General features: G+C 49.9%; 1 protein-coding gene across 1 annotated transcript in view; it reads left to right on the top strand.

Annotated features, from left to right (window-relative positions):
• The window catches only part of LOC111153807 (PBX/knotted 1 homeobox 2), a 254,837-nt gene that overhangs the window by 65,494 nt on the left and 171,116 nt on the right, over nucleotides 1-18,227 (top strand). The window contains exon 2 of the mRNA XM_022513052.1: nucleotides 5,532-5,601. The gene's annotated coding sequence lies outside the window, so the exon portion shown is untranslated. The remainder of the gene's footprint in view (nucleotides 1-5,531; nucleotides 5,602-18,227) is intronic.

The following is an 18,227-nucleotide window of genomic DNA, read 5'->3' as shown; positions in this document are numbered from 1 at the left end:
GGAGGGGTTTTCAGAGAAGAAGAGCATTCAGAGAGACTCTTGGTGTCCAAGAATTCATAATTTGTCGTCATCCCAAAGGTCTGGCTGGGCAAGGGCAGAAACGCTTTCATGGGCAGTGGGATGAATGCAGAAGTCCTCAACCTTCTTGCTTTGCCTCTTTCTCCCTTTCCATTTAGCTGCTGCCGACCATTAACTCTTAACACTTAAAAAAAAAAGTAGCCCTCATTTATTATTACTATTAATATGTTCCAAGCATTGCACAAAATGCTCTAGATGCATCGGCTCTTTTAAAGATGCTATTACCCCCCTTCCAAAGATGAGAAAATTGAGGTTTGTATAGATGAAGGTTTGGTAAATGATGGCCCCAGGTTTGAACCCAGCACTCTCTCTGACTCCCACATCTTTACTCTTAACCAGGGTGAGATACTGAGCTCCTTAGCATGAGACTTAGAGCCCTCCCTGGTGGGTTAGTGTGGGCAGCCTCTGAGGTGTGTAGATGTCAGACAGAAGTTTGGTTTAAGGATTATCTGGTAGTCTAACCCTATCATTTTACCTATGGGGAAACGAGGCATGGAGGGGTTAAAAGTTCCTTGTCCAAGATTGCACATCAATGACGGAATGAGGAGGGGCATGAACCCACCTCTCTGTTAGGGATGCTCTGTTGGTTAAACTCGTCCTCACTAAACCCCAGGCTCCTCTCTTTCCACCCTCCCAACTTACCTAGGGATGCTCCCTGATGCTGCTCAGCTTTCCCGGAGCACGTGCTACCTCCTATGGGAAGCTTTGTCCTGCCCCTCTCTCTACATTGTTCCCAGACAAACATGAGGTTTCAACAACTCCTCCCTCATTCATCATTTCACCAGTTTCCTCATATTAATAAATGTGAGTGGTCAATTTCATTTATAGTTCCTTTTTGTTTTCAGACCTGAGTTTCAGTTCTGGTTCCATGATGGCATGGCTGCTTGTGTGCAGGTTTTTGGCATGACGGCTTGCCTGCCAGGCCCACCAGCTACTGGCTTTGGAAGGCCCTAACATACATGGCACACAGGTGGTTCCCCAGCCTGCGTCCACGGGTCAGCACCAAGTTACGCAGACTTCTCCACGGGTGCATGGTCATGAGTGAAAAAAAAAGGCCAGTGTGGAGAGGTTGCATGTTCACATGTGTGTGTGTGTGTGAGAGAGAGAGAGAGAGAGAGAGGGAGAGAGAGAAGAGCAGCAGACAAAGAGATAGAGACAGGAAGAGAGGGTGGAGAGGGAATGCTTCCCACACTGCTCTATTTATTCCGTTCAAAGAATGGTCCTTGTTACTCTTCTTCCTTTGGGGGGTTGAATTACTGCATGAAACGATGGTGAACGAAGACAGGAGTAAGGTTTTCTCAGTATATGATTTTGTCAACTCTATCGGTCTCCTGATGTTTTTTTAACATTTCAAAGATGGGCGAAGCCACATCTGGGAAATCACACTGTGGGACAGCTTCTCACCCAGTACAGTCTCCCTGCAGTGCTGGGGAGCTCACTACCTTCCGAGGAAACCTGCCCGTTTTTGCATGGTTCCCATTGCTAGACCTCTCCCTTACACTGAACTGAAGGTTGACTTCCTCTAACATCTAGCAATTAGGCCTGATCCTACTGTCTGGAGTCACACAGCCCCCCCCCTTTTTTTTTAATGATTTTATTTATTTATTTGAGAGAGAGAGAGAGAACGAGCATGAGAGGAGAGAGATCAGCGGGAGAAGCAGACTCCCTGCTGAGCAGGGAGTCCGATGTGGGACTCGATCCCAGGACTCCAGGATCACGACCTGAGCAAAAGGCAGTCGCTTAACCAACTGAGCCACCCAGGCGCCCCCACACAGCCCCTCTTTCATACAGTTGCTTCAAATATTTGGAGAGCCACCATGTGGGAGAAGGACGGGCAATCTTAAAGAGGGACAAACAAAAGCAGGAGTCTTGTTTCTTCTCTCATGTCTTCTGCACAGCCTCCTAGTAATGAAAATAACAACAACAAAATAGCAATAAAGAGCTAGCATTCAGGGACTGGTGATTTTGTGTGAGCCACGGTTCTAAGTGCTTTGCAGCTTACAGAATCATTCAATCCTCACTCAAACCTTAGAGCTAGAACCCTTATTAGCCCAATTTTGCAGAGGAAAAACTGAGGCAGAGAGACGTTAAGCAACCTCTCTATGGTCGTGCCACTAGTAAGTAGTGGAGTCGGAACAGAAAACTGGGCAGTCTGATTCCAGAGCTTGGACTTTTAGCTACTGGTCGGTCATCTTTGCTCACCTCTCCTCTTCTCTGTCAAAGTTATTAAGATATAATGCCTGAACTGCGTCTTAAACCAATATGGATTGATAAGTCCGAAGTGAGGGGACTGTTCATCCCTCAGTTGGACACTGTGTGGCTATTAATGCAACCTAAGATCACATGTAATGTGTTTGCAGCAACACACTCTGGGCTCATCCCAAGCTTGTATTAAATTCTAATCACCTGAACCTTTTCTTTCTTTCTTCCTTTTTTTTTTTTAACCAGGTTACCCTATTCTGTGTTTTTGCAATTGACTTTTGAATATAAGAGTGGGATTTGGCAGGGGCGCGTGGGTGGCTCAGTGGGTTAAAGCCTCTGCCTTCAGCTCAGGTCATGATCCCAGGGTCCTGGAATCAAGCCCCGCATCGGGCTCTCTGCTCAGCAGGGAGCCTGCTTCCTCCTCTCTCTCTCTACCTGCCTCTCTGCATACTTGTGATCTCTGTCAAATGAATAAATAAAATCTTAAAAAAAAAAAAAAGAGTGGGATTTGTTGTATATATTCTTGTCAAACCTTTTTCTACAATTCTGTGAAAAATAAAAATGGATTTGCATGTGGACATGGGATATAGTCATTTGGTGGTTTAGAGTGATGATAGGATTGTGGGCTGTATTTCTTTATTTTCAGAATTATTTCTTTTATGGCTGTCATGATCTTATTGTGCAAAAACTGGTAGAGGAAAAAAATGGACTTCTTCATTTTGGCCCATTCTTGCAGCTTGTTAAAAGCTTTATAACACTCTTGAATCCATCTCTCCAGGAGCGGCTGTCCTTCCCAGTTTCGCAGCATATGCAAAAGGCAAGTCTGCCATTATCTTCTTCTAAGTTGCTGGCGGCTCAAGAGTCAATCCCAGAGAGCAGGGATAAAGTGCTACTGCATGCAATTCAGTCTAGAGACTTCTTACATTGAGTTCACGTATGCTCAGTAGCAGTGTGTCTGTTGTTTACAAGACTCTAAGTTGGAGCCCATGGCCAACCATTGCCAACCCATGTCTGGTTCTGAGCTGCTGGTTGTGGATTCTGTTGGGAAGAAACAGGGTCTACCAATGAACATTTCAACAGACAATACTGAAAACCCAATACATCCTGGGCCCTCTGCTAGGTTCTGGGGCTTCACCAATGCATGAGATGTGGTCCTGTCTTCAAGGAATTGCAGTCCAGGGGTCTGCACTTATCTCAGAGGAACTTCCTTGAACCATTAACCTCAGTCATGCAGATGTTAGTAGACAGCCCCAGAGGAAGGGCCTCAGCCTGGTGAACGTCATCTTGAACAAAAGGGACATTTTCTTTCCATGAGCACATCACATTATACCCCATGCCTGAATTGTCTATCCGAAATTCCTCTTCTTCCAAGAAGCCTCTTAATTAAAGGAAGTCTTAATTAAAAAGAAGATCTTTTTTGGGGCGCCTGGGTGGCTCAGTGGATTAAAGCCTCTGCCTTCGGCTCAGGTCATGATCCCAGGTCCTGGGATCGAGCCCCGCATCGGGCTCTCTGCCCACCAGGGAGCCTGCTTCCTCCTTTCTCTCTCTGCCTGCCTCTCTGCCTACTTGTGATCTCTATCTGTCAAATAAGATAAATAAAATCTTAAAAAAAAAAAAAAGAAGATCTTTTTTAAAAAAGATTTTATTTATTTATTGGAGAAAGAGAATGAGAGTAAGCATGAGCAGGAGAGGGTCAGAGGGAGAAGCAGACTCCCCGCTGAGCAGGGAGCCCAATGTGGGGCTTGATCCTGGGACCTCAGGATCATGACCTGAGCTGAAGGCTGTCACTTAACCAACTGAGCCACCTAGGCACCCTAAAAAGAAGATTCCAAAGGGTTGGGGCAGGTGAGGGGGCTCCTCTTCTCCGTGTCATTTCCTTGTTGAAAAACTAAATGGCTCTTCCAGCTTCTGGCCCAAGCCTGACCTCTCAGAGTCCTGATGTTCTGGCCCCAACTGGCTTACTCAGTGTTGGTTCCTCGTTGGTTCCTCCTTGGTCCCTCTCAGGCAGACCAGCATCTGCATTGCCCCAGGGCACTCCATGCTGCCCCCTCCCCCTCATCCTTGCTTGGATTGCTTCCGTCTACCAGCCAAACCTTGCCTGTCTGGTCTCCAAGGCCCCACTTGCGTTCTCCCTCCTCCTGAATACTTCCTTGAGTGCCTCAGCTTTCGCCAACTTCCTTTCTCTGTGGAGAGAGTATTAAAGTCCCTACCACACAGTTCAGCTCTGCTGTGCATATGGTCTTATCTCTCTGATGCTGTTCTATGTAGGTCATCTTATTCCCCAGTGACAGCATGGCAACACTTCTATACCAGGACCCACCCATGGGTGTTATTCCTGCTGCACCCAGCTAGTGTAGACCATGGAGCAGACACATGATAAGCTTGTGCTGGGTTTTTCTTTTTCTTTTTTAAGATTTTATTTATTTGAGAGAGAGAGATCAAGAGAGAGCACAAGCAGGGCGAAGGGCAGAGGGAGAAGCAGACTCCCTGCTGAGCGGGGAACCTGATGTGGACTCGATCCCAGGACTTCGGGATCATGACCTGAGCCAAAGGCAGACAGATGCTTAACTGAGCCACCCAGGTGCCCGTGCTGGGTTTTTCTTGTTGTTGTTATTACTTTCTTCCAGAAAGAGAATTAAAAGCAGTCACATTCTTTATCTTTCCAGTCTTACCCTCATTATGCTTCTCCAGGCGCCTTCTTTCCCTTTTATCCCAGTTTGGACTCTTCACCTTTCCTTGAACATTCTCTCCTCCATCGGGACCTTCCTTAATCCTGCGGTAAACAACAGCCTCGGCTTCATGGTTTGCCGGTGTTGTGCAGCCTTCCCCGTATAGGTTGCAAGCTTTCATGGGGGCTGCACAGCTCTGTCCCCCTGCATGGGGTCCTCCATCAGACCGGAGGCATCAGTAAATGATTATTGTTTTGGTCAGCTCAGGGCTCTCAGCAGCCATGAGCCTGTTTTTCTCCGGGATTCCTATAGGGAAGGGGATGAAATTCACAGGAAATTGAGGCACCAAGCAGGTAAGGAGGGAGCGATCCTCTCTTTCCGTCCTGGTTAGCTGTCCTAACCAATAGTCGTCCTGCACCCAGAGTCCCTTCATCAGGAAACGTTCCCACTCAGCACTGTGGGAATAGAGTCCTGGCTTTGCTCCCGCAACAGACCCACTCTGAGGCTACCCTCTGCCCCACCTCGGCTCACACTTCCAGCAGAATCACACACATCTATAAAAACCTTTTCTTTCATTGGCAGGTGAAGTCTGGAGGAGGATTCTGAGGCTTCCTGTCCTCCATGCCGCTCACCAGAAAAGGAACTGTGAACTGTAAGTAACTGTGCTCGGTGTTTCCATGCTGACTCAATGAGGTTACGGGTTAAGGACCAGCCCTGAACCTGATCTTTAACAGCCATGCATTGTGCAAGAGCGATACCCAACAATGAGCCGGTCAGAACATAAAATACGGTGGACTTCTAATTAGATTAGATCTGAATGTGACAAAGAAGCCCTGAAATATGACATCCTACTTAATTAGACTTTAGTGATTGTGCATTAAGGTGGACTTGACGTGTCAGGTGTGTCCTGAGTGTCGGAGAGGGAAGCTCTTGGGTTTGCAAGGCCAACCCAGCCACTGTCATCTGTGGGTTGAGCGGGGGAGGCAGTGAGCAGAGGAAGTGGGCTCGTTCAGAGCCCACACTTGTTGTTACACCTTGATTTATTTCCAGGGAGGTGTGGGGGAGGGGAAGGGAGACACTGATGGTGGCGTCCTTTACACAGTCCTTTGCACAGTTATGGCCCCACCCTCGGCGTTATGTGTCATTTTGGCCCCCACTCGGTGAAAGCCCACCCACCTGGAGGAACCCAGCCCAAGTCTGGTCTCCTCAACGAACCCTTCTTTGGTAATTCCAGCTAGAAGTGCTCTCTCTCCCTCTCCCTGAGTTTTGCCGTATTCACACGCCAAGGGCCCCTCTGGCCTGCACCTTCCCACGTGCCCCCCAAGTGAGGCTGTGAGCTCCTGGAGGACAGTCTGGGATTCCCATGTCTTTTCTGTCCCCATGGCACCCTCCACCTGGGCTGCGGAGCTTCCCACCCTGCTTCTGGGGCTCCCGGAGGCTGGGCTGCCGCCATGCCTCTGAGAGAACATTGGCTTCCAACCAGTCCGGGGAATTATAAATGATTAACCGTTATCAGCACACATCTTCACCTCTGTGTAAAAATAGATTGACTGTAATGAGTATTTGAATAAATCATAAGAATGGCCGCCATGCGATCGTCTAACATCCTGCCAATGGCTGCCCGGTGAGTGAGCAGGGCGCCGGCCCTCCCGCCTAATGGCCTGCGATTCAGTGCTGGTCGCCTCTGTGATTGACGGGCTACGGCTCCCAGGGCACCTCCTCCGCAGCCCAGGATCTGGAGGGGTTGGAGCCCGGGGGGCCCTGGGGAGGGGGCGGGTGGGGAAGGGTGCCTCCCTCCGTCCTGTTCCGGGAAAGCCTACCTAGGAGATGCAGCTGGAGGCTGGGGGAGCCACAGTGGAAAGGCCTTTGTGAGAATCATGTCTCCTCGCACGGGAGGTTAAAGGGACCTCATAAGTCAAGTCAAGTAGGAGAGAAGCAAGCTGAGCGTGAACCTTAATGAGAGTGGAGAGTGTGGGGGAATAGGTCTGCACATTCCCTCCCTGCCTCCGAGGGCACCCGTGCCTGGCTCTGGGCCACACACACCCTGGGCGAGCTCCCTCACAGGGACGCGCTCTTGGACCCGCACTGAGGAGCAAGGACAAGCAGGCTTCTCTGGGTCCTGGGATTCTGAGGTGGCAAGATTCAAATGCTCTTTCAAGGGAGTGTTTGCCAAGGCTGCCTCAGGCTTGAGCATCCTGCGTTTTGGAGAGGGAGGAAGAGGAGAGGGGGCAGGCTCAGGGGGCCTGGGACCAGGTGAGGAAGGCATAGTCTGAAGTCTCAGAGTGAAGACCAGGGAAGGCTGGACTTGAGAAGGAAACCGAAAACATTCAATTTAATCCCAGAGGTATTCCAGTCACTTCGGCTGTGTAACAAGCCACCCAAAACTCAGTGTCTTCACGTTTATTATGCGCATGTTCTGTGAGTCAGGAATTCAAACAGGGCACCATAGGGACGCCCTGTCCCTGTTCCCCTGGGGCTGAGACCTCAGGTGAGGCAAGTGAAAACTTGGGTGCTGGAATCATCTGAAGGCTCATTCACTTATAATTTGGGGGACTGAAATGAGCTGTTGGCTGAGATGTTAGCTGGGGCTGCCAGGCAGGCCCATGTGACCACTCCCTGTGGCTCAGGCTTCTTCGAAACATGGTGGCTGGATACCAAAGGGGAGCACCCCAAAAGCGAACAAGAGCCAGGTGGGAGCCATATTGCCAAGGTCAAGTAGCATCTCTTCCACCACGTTCTCTTGACTGGGGCAGTTACGAAGGCCTACCTCCCAAGCTGGGGGAGGTTTGGGTCAAAGATCAAGACTTAAGAGGCAATTGGGGCTGTGTTGGGGACTGGGGAAGTCTGGGCAGCCCTTCCTATCTGACCCCACGTCCTCTCCTCTCCTTCCTGCCCTTCGGCCACACACTAGAACCCGTGCCATTAAGGGACCAAGCCCCCTTTCCTTTGTCATTTTCTTGACCCGGATGCGCCTGATTTTTGGAAGAGAATCTGAGTGCCTGAATGCCTTGTGACTTAAGAGGATAGAAACAAAACTCAAGCAACGAATGAGTGGAGACAGAACCAATTCATGTTCCTGAGGGGCTGAGATTAGAGAATGGCTAATGCTGGAAAGGGAGGGAGCAGGTAGGAGAAGGGTAAATGGGCTTGGTTGATAAAAAGGTGTGGGGGTTTGGAAACTTAGGCCCGGAAATGAATGTTTAATCTGGACACATGAAGGAACAGATGAAAACATAAAGCTCATTTGTATTTTCAAGACTCCAACTTGGTGGGGGAGGGGGAAGTTAGGGTTTGAAATCCAAGAGCAAGAGTTTGGGTTCCGACTTAGCACCTTCGTGATCCGGGCCCATCTGCTGGGTCTGCAGATCGCTCACATCCTGAATGCAGATGGGACCGTACGCCTTTCCCAGGACCGCTGTGGGGACCGCCGGGAAGGCAGCCTGTGAGAGCGCTGTAGCCATTCTTGGCACACAATAGCTCCTCCAAATGGTTCAGTCATTCCTCCACCCAGGAAATAAATAAGAAGTGGAGTTGGAAAAGATTGTTTCTCTCCATTGCTCCTGACAAGGGATGGTCAAGGATCTTTCCTTTAACTGTACCCTCCATAAAAGTTCACTCATAAACTATTGATATTTTAATAATACACATTAGCATCTTGCCATTTGACAAATGAATATTGAATGAGCAATAAAGAGGCAAAAGAGTAACCAGGTGCAGGGCTTGCAGAGGGGGAGCTGGGATCTTGCCTTGTTGTCCGAGGGAATGCCCCTTTCCAGGCACCGTGTGACTCACCTCTCTCTCCCCAGTGACCGCTAGGAAACAGCTTTTAAAGAGCGCTCAGACTCCAGCCCAGCCCAGTCCGAGCAGGATTTCTCCTACGGTTTCTTACCCTTGGCCAGAAGGGACTTGGGAGAAGAGAAGAAAAGTCACAGAAGAGCTATAAAAGGCATGGATGTTTTGCCCCCTGCGCAAAACACCTTAGATCTCCCCTCTCCCTCTGCTAAGGGTGCAGACTTCTTCCTGATAACATGTTCTCCCGCTGCATGAAATGAAGGTCTGTGCCCACCAGAAACCAGTCAAATGAGCTTAAGATGTGTAGCCGTGGTGCAGGAGTGGGAGAGCAACTGGCCTCAGGGGGGGGTCCCAAGCAGACCAGGTCTGGCCACTCGCTGCTGACGAAATCCACAGGCAGAGGCAGGCTCTGGTGGGGAAACAAGAAAGGGATTTATTTCAGTGAGGCCAGCAGCGGGCTCACGTCACAAAGACTGTCTCCAAAGTGCTGAAAATACATCCAGGTTTATATAAGGAAAATGTGGGACAAAGGTCGGTGGGTACGTGCAGGTGGGCAGTGAGGGTCAGGTCGATCATTGTTGTGGGCGCAGTCACGTGGGGTCTTGCTGGTGTCAGGACAGTTGTTACTGCTTGACGGGGTAGTCTCGGTGCCCGTCGTGGGATGCTTTGCCCACTGGGTCGTTTGTCTGAGTGAAGAGATAAGCTGGAAAGAAGAACTTAATCAGAAAGTACAGGCTGAGCTTGACACGGAGGTAGTCCTCTTTCGGAAATAACTCAGACTCGTTCCACCTGCCTCTCATCCTGTCTCCTCCAGGTCTTGATGGACACCTATGGTTGGGGTCGGGAGGTGTGTTGAGGTTTATAAGACAGAATTTCCTGCTCCCAGCCCGGCTGCCACAGCCTCCCGTTTCTCGTGGCCTCCATCTGGGCGAGGAGTCCTTGAGTGTGCAGAGAACAGTGACAGGGGCTCTTCGTTGGTCCGGCTTAATTGGTGTGATTTAATGGCGTTTCTGGCGGATTCAGATTTATACGGCTTTCTGAGCTGCAAATCTGCTTTCTAAATGTAGAATTTTTGTGGAGTGGTTAAAAAATAATGGCTGTTCTGTGATTCCTGCCTCCAGAGCTAGGAGATTGCAATTTACATTATGCAAATAGACATTATGCAATCAAGGCACTTTAGCAGGAATCTGGCGGCCGCCTGGCCGCTGATGAGATGCCGAGGTCTGCAGCCCCAACTGGAGGGGCTCTGCCAGAGCGGAGATGAAGTGGGGAGCGGGTGGGGCCGGCGGGGAGGACTCAGAGCCTGTTCCTCTGGCCCAAGGAAGCAAAGTGGAGCCTGCCCAGAGATGAATGCATCCGGGGAGCTGCCAAAGCGACTCTCTCAATTAATGACTTTGTTTAATCATACCCCCTGTCCAGAGGAGTATTGTCTTACGGATAATTTCGTTTGCCTAACGAGATTTTGCTAATTAAATCTCCTTTCAGTTGGTGTGACTATGCCTGCAGGAGAGGGGGCTATTTGAAGTCGTCTCCATAAACCTTTCTGGAGAGGAGCTGAGAAGGAGGGAAAGAAGGGAGGGGGAGAAGAGAAAGGAGGGGAGGGAGAACCTGGCCTGCTGTGAGCCGGACTGGAGAAGGTTTGAGGGTTTGAGAACGACAAGGTGGTGGCCACCACCCACCTTGCCTTTCGGTCCTGTTTACTAGATATGTAGGCTTATAAATCTTTGTCTGGCCTAAGGGATTTAGGCCGCCATTTTTACTTCCTCTGTGGCTCCTGTGACCTCCACCATTATCCCTTCTCAAGTTCTTCCCAGATCCCCAGGACACTGTAAAGGATTTCCAAGCATGGCTCTCAGTAGTTGTGGCTGCGGGTGGTGGTGGTGGTGACGGCCATGGGGGAGCCCTCCCCCACTTTTGCTCTTAGCTAGCCAGTCTGGCTCTTCAGAGAGGAAAGATTGCTCCCAGATTGGTCATTTCTCCAGGGATAATTGCCTGTATCAAAGAGGAAAATACCTCGTCAAATTCATTTATCATCAGAGTTAGCCAAGGAGAGCCTCCTATATACGGAGGAGCCTAACACTGTGCCTGACTGGCGGGAACCTAATTAATGCCATTGCATCTGACCGGCCCCGCCTCTGCTCCATCACCCTGGTGGGGCTTTACTGTCTACAATCTCCTTGGCCTGACTAATCACGGGCTTCCACGCTCAACTCTTGTCTACTTTTCCAGTTTCATCTCCTACCCCCCTTTGCTGTTTCCTCCTCCCTTTTACTTATAGACATTAAGATACAAGGGTACTTTCCTACTCCTGATACCCCCAATATGCCTAGTTGCTCGGTTGCTCGCAGATACTCTGTATAACTTCACACCCTAGAGACTTTGCACGTGCTATGTCCTCTGTCTGGAATCTTCCTGACCTGGTAACCCTGTTCCTCTTGTAATACCCAGCTCACATATCTCCTCTATGACTACCTCCTCCCAGAGCTTCCCTGCCTTTTGTGAAACACTGCTGTGTCCTCCTTGTCATCCCAGGACCTCAAACACAGTTATATGTCTGTCTATCCAAGTTAAGGACAAAATCTTATTCTTCTCCTAATCCCAGTACCTAGAACCAGGCCTGGCCATCATAGGCACCCTGTAAGGTTGGTCAAATGAAAAAAGAATGAATGAAGGGGACCTGGGTGGCTCAGGGGGTTAAAGCCTCTGCCTTCAGCTCAGGTCATGATCTCAGGGTCCTGGGATCGAGCCCCGCATCGGACTCTCTGCTCAGCGGGGAGCCTGCCTCCCCCTCTCTCTGTCTCTGCCTGCCTCTCTGCTTACTTGTGATTTCTCTCTGTCAAATAAATAAATAAAATCTTAAAAAAAAAAAAAAAGAATGAATGAAGCTAGGAGAAGAGGGTGGTGTGATGGAGAGGCATTCTCTGGGAAGTCCTTAAAGCCCCAGGCTGGGTGATGGTGGTGGGAAGTCAGGAGACTGATTTCTGTTGAGTCTCTGCAGAGTTAGTTCCCTGTCCATTACCTTTACTTCCTGGCTGGGAAGGCATTACCTCTGTGGGCTAGGTCATGCACTTCATGTGTCAGCATCTCCCATCACCCATTCTGACATAAGTTCTGTGAGGTGGGTATTGTTTTTGTAGAGGGACCTGAGACTCATTTGTCCTCATCAGAAAGCAAAGCAGGGTTTAGCTGTAATTGGGCCCACTGGCAGGGCTGCAACAGGATCTACCTCTAGCTAGGCAAAAGCTCCTGTGCTTCCCAGTGTCCCTCCCCATCCCATCCATCCATCCACCATCCTTTCATCCATCCACCATCCATCCAACCATCCGTCACCCATCCATCCATCCATCCATCCATCCGTCATCCATCCACCTGTCCATCCATCCATCCATGCATCCATTCATCCATCCACCATCCATGTATCCATCCATCTACCATCCATCCATCCATCCATGCATCTACCCATCCATCCATCCATCCACCTACCTATCCATCCATCAGGCATCCATTCATCTATCCACCCATCCATCCATTCACTCATCTATCCACCACCCAGCCAGCCAGCCAACCTAGAAGTATATCACACTTTTGCTGCCATGACACCAGGGCTCACACAGTGCTGGAATGCTTATACATGCTATAGGATGGGGCAAAACTCAGCCCCATAGGGTGCCTCCAGCTGCTGGGTCTGAATTGTTGCCCAGCTAGTGGTGGGGATGTCTGTGTGGAGGAGTCTGAATTCCATGCTAGAAAGCATGGGGCAGCCCAGAAGATATGGCTCCTTTATCTTCATGTGTGTCATCACATGTGTGTGTTATGTGTGTGAATGCAGGCGGCAGGGTGTGTGTGTATGAGTGAGGCAGTCTTTGTAAAGAGTGACTTTGTGTTTTTCTTGGTTCCTGGGTTTTAGCGCTCTGCTTTTTGCCTTGCTCTTTCCCTGTTGGTCCGGGTATATCTGTCAGTATGCTGTCTCTGCATCTAGGCTTTTACTCATCTTAATATCCCCATCATGCTATCCATGCTCTGAGTCTGAAGTGTTTCTTGGTACATAATAGGTGCTCAACCAGTGCTCCATGATTCACTGAATGGCTGAATGACTGAATGATTGAATGAGTGAACAAGCCTGCACTTTGGTGTCACATAGACCTGAGTTTGAACCCCAGTTCTGTTATTTACGTAGCTGAGAACTTGGGATTAATTTTCTCATCCAGAAAGCCAGAATACTGAAACTACCTATTCTATCTTTCTCGAAGGGCTGTTGATAGAGGATTGTAAGAGATACGTGAAAGTGGTTTATAAACTATGAAGCACTATACAAGTATAAGAGGTTATTATTATAATGGTTATTACACTTGAAGTGATCATTGTGTTTGAAAATTAGGGATTCTGTTTTCAGGAATATAAAATCATCCTGGCCTGATTTGAACTCTGAGACTTACAGAGCAATCATTATAGGAACTGATGTAGATTGCCCAACTATGATAACTATCAGGGGTGGGGGTGGGGGTGGGGGCTGGTGAAAATGGCCCATCTTCCCTTGTGCCACCCGTCCCCCAAGTGGACCCACGTGGGAAGTCTCTCCTGAGTCTGAAGTTGCCTAGACTTCTGTGCCTCGGTATCTTTGCGAATGTTTTTCCCTCTGCCAGGAATCCTTCTCCCCTTTTCTCCACTTTCTTTTGACCCTCTCCTGCCAAGCTGCCACACTGTCCCTGGGCTCCCAGATTACCAAGTACGCCTCCCTGAGGGCATTTATGGCAGCGCACCTGCGCCTGTGCACGTCTGCCACGCCCCCCTGCTCTCCGCCCACCCCCCCACCCCAGGCCACAGCACGCTCCTCCAGGGCCGAGGAGCCTCACTCTTCTCTGCAGGCTCGGAGCTAAGGGTGTGAACAGATGGGTGGTGCAAAGTGAAGGGAACTATTGGAGATTGGTAGATGTACAGTGTTTGAGCTTTCGAAGTCCCCTAATCTGTAGGGGAAGGCGAGGAAGAAGCTTCAGAGAAATGAGCACTGCTTTGCAAATAAACCCCAATTTCTGAGAGGTATTTTCCACCCACCCTCATGCCCAAAAGATCAAATAGGCTGATCTTCCATGGGGTTACTGGGCCTGGGGACCTCAGTCCTCTACAGGTGGGTGACTGGTCCTAAGCCAGCTGGGCAGTGAGGCCTTTGGTTGGCGCTGAGTCCTTAGGACAGGGAGGCACCTGCCTGTTGCTGTTCCCTACAGGTGAGTGGTTACCCACATGGGGAGGCAGGTGCTGCCTACCGCCCCGCTCAGCCCTTCCAGATTCTTTCTCTTGGTGGAGTCAGCCCCAGCTGGTGGAAAATCTGTTGGAAGCCCTCCTAGGAACTGGCTCCTTTGCCCCTCTCCCTGTCTTTGGAGGCATCTTGTCTCCACCCTGCTCTGGGCTTCTCCCCCACACCCTCCCACTCCCAGCCGTGCTCCTGGAGCCCCAGGCAGCCGCAGCAAAGTGCCAGGGGGCTGGGAGGTTTTTCATTACCGAATGCACTGAACCTATTTGTGAGTGTTTTGCAAAGTGTTTAATCCAAGGTGTTCCCTCAATTAAATTAGTGCAAACATCTGTGTCCCACATCCACGTCCATTTGCATTCTGTGCCATTTATTACAGCGGGAAATTGGAATGCACCTTAGGAATACTTAGGACCGAATTAGGCTAGGTTGGGGTGGGCATCGCGGGCGGGGGCGGGGGGCTTGTCTGAGGGTGCCTGTGAGGTTGGTCCACAAGGTGGATCCTTTTCCAGCCTTGGGACATGAGGAGGAGCCCCTTTCTGGTGCAGGAGACTGCACGGAGAGAAGCTTTGGGGACGTGGGACCACCGGTCTTGTGGGGGAGGTTGAGTGAGTTTAATTAATGCCCCGGATCCCCTCCTGGGCCCAAGTACCTGCAGAGGCAGGAGGAGTTCCCTGCTGTTGTTTTATAACTTTAAACCCAATTAAAAAAAAAAAGTGTATCACATTCAAGTGACCCACCTGGGTCTCTCCCTGGGGAGCGGGGTGAGCTTTCCTGCTAGAAGGGGGTTTTTTTCATCATGAAACTGCTCAGCCTTGGTGACTGGCTGAGTGTGGGTGGCAGCTCTCTTCCTCACCATGTGATTCCCATGACTGTCAAGTACTTCGGGAGTCCTGCTGTCATAAGAATGTTGGGGGCACTTAAGAAGAATAGTTTCTGCTGTGTGACAGGCACTGCCCTCGGTGTTTCTCCTGCATTATCCGTTGTAACCCTGCTACCAACCTCTGAGACAAGTCCTCTCAGAAGAGAACAAATCAGGGAGCCGGGCTTAATCAGAGAGGTGAAGCAACACGCCATTGTTCCCCAGCTAGAAAAGGGAGCAGCGAACGCACGGCCGGCAGAGCCCAGAAGACTGTGCTTTCCGCTGCCCACAGAGCTCTCTCAGTTGAGGCAGCTGGGATTGGCTCTGAATCAGGGACCTGGCCACCTTCCCAAATCTGGTGGCCAGCATGCCCTGGCCAGGCTGTACAGAGGCCCTGGTGGTAGCCTGCCTACTCCCGGTTTCTAGCCCTTTATTATAGGATGGCCTCCCCTGTGGTCCCCAGGGGCCTATGACGAGCCTGCAGGTGACACACCTGAGGGAAGGGACTCCTGGCTTTTATGGAATGGGGCAGGGAAGAAATATGGAAATCTGGGGAGTGAGAAAGAGGCCCATGGGATGTTCAAGGACCCTAGAGATCAGTGAGTTCCTCAGTACTGAGTGGGGAAACTGAGGCTCAAAAAGAGTTAACACTTGCCTAAGGCCACTGAAGGTTTTGTGGTAGAGGCTGCAATGGATGGAACCTGGGCTCCGAGCTCCTGAGAGAGAAACTGTGTCAGGGCCTGGGGAGGTCCCTGGGACTTCAGAGGGCAGGTGCTGGCTTTCTGGATGCAAAACGTAAGTCAAGGCTGGAGCATAGAACCAGGGTGAGAAGGGGATGGGAGGCTGCTGTGGATGTGTCTACTAAGGGTCCGTCCGAACTGCCCTTAACAGAGAACCTTCCAGGTCCTAGAGGGCCGCTAGCCATCTTCAGCCTGGGTCCTGGGGTGGTTTCTCACCAACTTCTAGGGTTTCACCTAGGGACATCCAGGGGCCAGCAGAACTTGGGGAGGCAAGACCTAGGCAAGGACCTAAGGCTGCAAACGACCACCTGGTGTCTGGCTCTGTCTTCCCTTTGCTCTGTCCATTCTGTGGTCTGGGAAGCATCTGGAAGAATAGTATCCAACAGATACGAGCTCCCACTTCCTCCGCCAAACATGTTTTACTTAGCCTTAGTTTGCCTATCTGTTACAGAGTAATAAAAACCCCATCTTACACGGTCATTGGGAAAACTAAAGGAGACATAGGCATGCGTGACCCTGCTTTGGGGCTTAGGACATTACCGCTAGATTTCCTTTCTTTTCCATGGCTCCTGTCTGCTTTCCTTCTGAGACCCTGTGCCTGCTCCTGGATATAAAGGGGTGGGGTGGGGGGCGGGGGGGGGGGCTCTGTCAGGATGTTGATAGGCAGCCCCCACCCCAGCTCTTCCTCCTCCCTCTTCTCTTTTCTTCCCTCCCTCTCTCATCAAAAGACTTTAATAAATGCATCTCAGCATGTGGCCCTGCCTGGGGCTTTATGAGAATGAATTGCTTATCCCAGCCTTTACTTCCTAGAGATGACAATTTACCATCTACATACATTTATTAAGCACCGACTGTGTGTGGTAGCCAACTCTAGGCAGACCAGGGTCTGCCTAAGAGTGACTCCCAAGGCTTCTTGTCTCCCCCCAGAGCCCCAAGGGTTCCTGCTTTCTGCTTCTACGTGTGAGGTTCTCCTTGCCTCGAACGCTCTCCATCCCCCTCATTTACCTGGTTAGAAGTCAGTGTCTTGGTGATGAGGATGGGACTGCATCCTGGCTAGGACTTATCATCCTTGAGCTCCTGGTGCACCCTGGGCCCCTTTTTGTGATTCTTTACCACACTGTATCCTAGTTACGTCTTTCCTAGAGGTGCCTCGCTCTCCAGGGTCTAAGAGTCCAGAAGGTGGCATCCTAGACTGAGCATGGGCCCTAGGAGTCACCTGTTCTGGCTCATCTGTAGGCCAGCTCAAGCTCTGTTCATCCCTAACGGAAGAGAATGCCTGTTATGAGACCGGCTTTCTGTCCCATTAGCCTTTGGTTTCTTGGACAGACCAGTGGCATGTCCGATGGGAGGCTGTCCTGGGAGCAGGCCTCACTCTCTATAGTTTCCAGGGTGTTCAGTCCAAGAGCAAGCCCCTGTTGCTTGTATTTGCAATTCTGGTAAGCATTCTCTCTCCCCCACCTGGCCTCAGGATATGGGATCTCCAGATGGAACGGAGGGTAGGCGAAACAGAATGACCCCCTTAATGTACTGCCCTGTGTCATTGTCATATTTCCTTTTCCTGAAGAGTTTTTCTTCTCTCTCTCTGCGTGGCCAACCCTGCCCATAATTCCTAGTCCCGTGACACCTCCTGCCCAAGTCTTAGATCCCTTGGGGGAGGGTAGTTTCTCCATCCAAGAGGACCTGGCCTGAACCTCCTGACACTGACCAGCGTCCGCCTGCTCCTCAAGCATATTCGCATCTGTCCTTTTCCACGAACCTGAGTCAGTACAAGGTTCTGCCCTGTAGCCTTCACTCCACCTGGCATGGCACCTGGCACATTCTGAATTTTTAATAAGTGTTTGCCAAATGAATGAATGAGTAGGACTACTCCTAGTTTCTCTCAGAGGGAGGTGTCTGGGTTCTTCTCCCATCCTCTGCTTTGGCTTTTGTGTCCCAGGATTCTAATGGACCCGGAGGCATATTTGTCACCAGTCTCTGGAAAATGGTTGCAATGACCAGCAAGAGAAAAGCAGGTATTAAATTCTGCTTGGTATACTGAGAAGACTGGAATTACTACTTCTCCTTCTTCTTCTTCTTCTTCTTTTAAGAAAAAGAAAGAGTGCATGCGTGTATGCACAAGCTGGCAGGGAGCAGTGGTGGTGAGGCGGAGGGCCAGAGGGAGAGAGGAATCTTAAGCAGGCTCCATACCCAGTGTGGAGAGTGACATGCAGTTTGATCTCACAACTCTGAGATCCTGAGATCATGACCTGAGCAGAAATTAAGAATTAGGTGCTTAACTGACTGAGCCACCCTGGCACCGTGCCATTACTTCTAATATGGGCAGGCCTGTCTGGTCTCAGGACACTGGTACTCTACACATAATGTCTCCCAAACAAAGTAAGCAAGATAGGTCATTGGAATAAGGAAAAAAAAATTCAACTTTATTTATTGGGTTTTTTTTTTATAGCATCCTGTTTAGATTCCCATTTCTGAGTATGTTCTATAAGACATATCATATATTGGTAAGGTAGTAGATCTAAGCCACACACACACATAGGTTGTATATACATATTACATTATATATATATACACACACACACATTATATATAACATATATATAACATATAATATATATGTTAGAACATATATATGATATAAA

This window comes from Enhydra lutris, unplaced genomic scaffold, assembly GCF_002288905.1.
Source record: "Enhydra lutris kenyoni isolate GAN:26980312 unplaced genomic scaffold, ASM228890v2 scaffoldscaffold34, whole genome shotgun sequence".
Lineage (NCBI taxonomy): Eukaryota > Metazoa > Chordata > Mammalia > Carnivora > Mustelidae > Enhydra > Enhydra lutris.
This window is presented reverse-complemented; position numbering and strand designations above follow the sequence as displayed.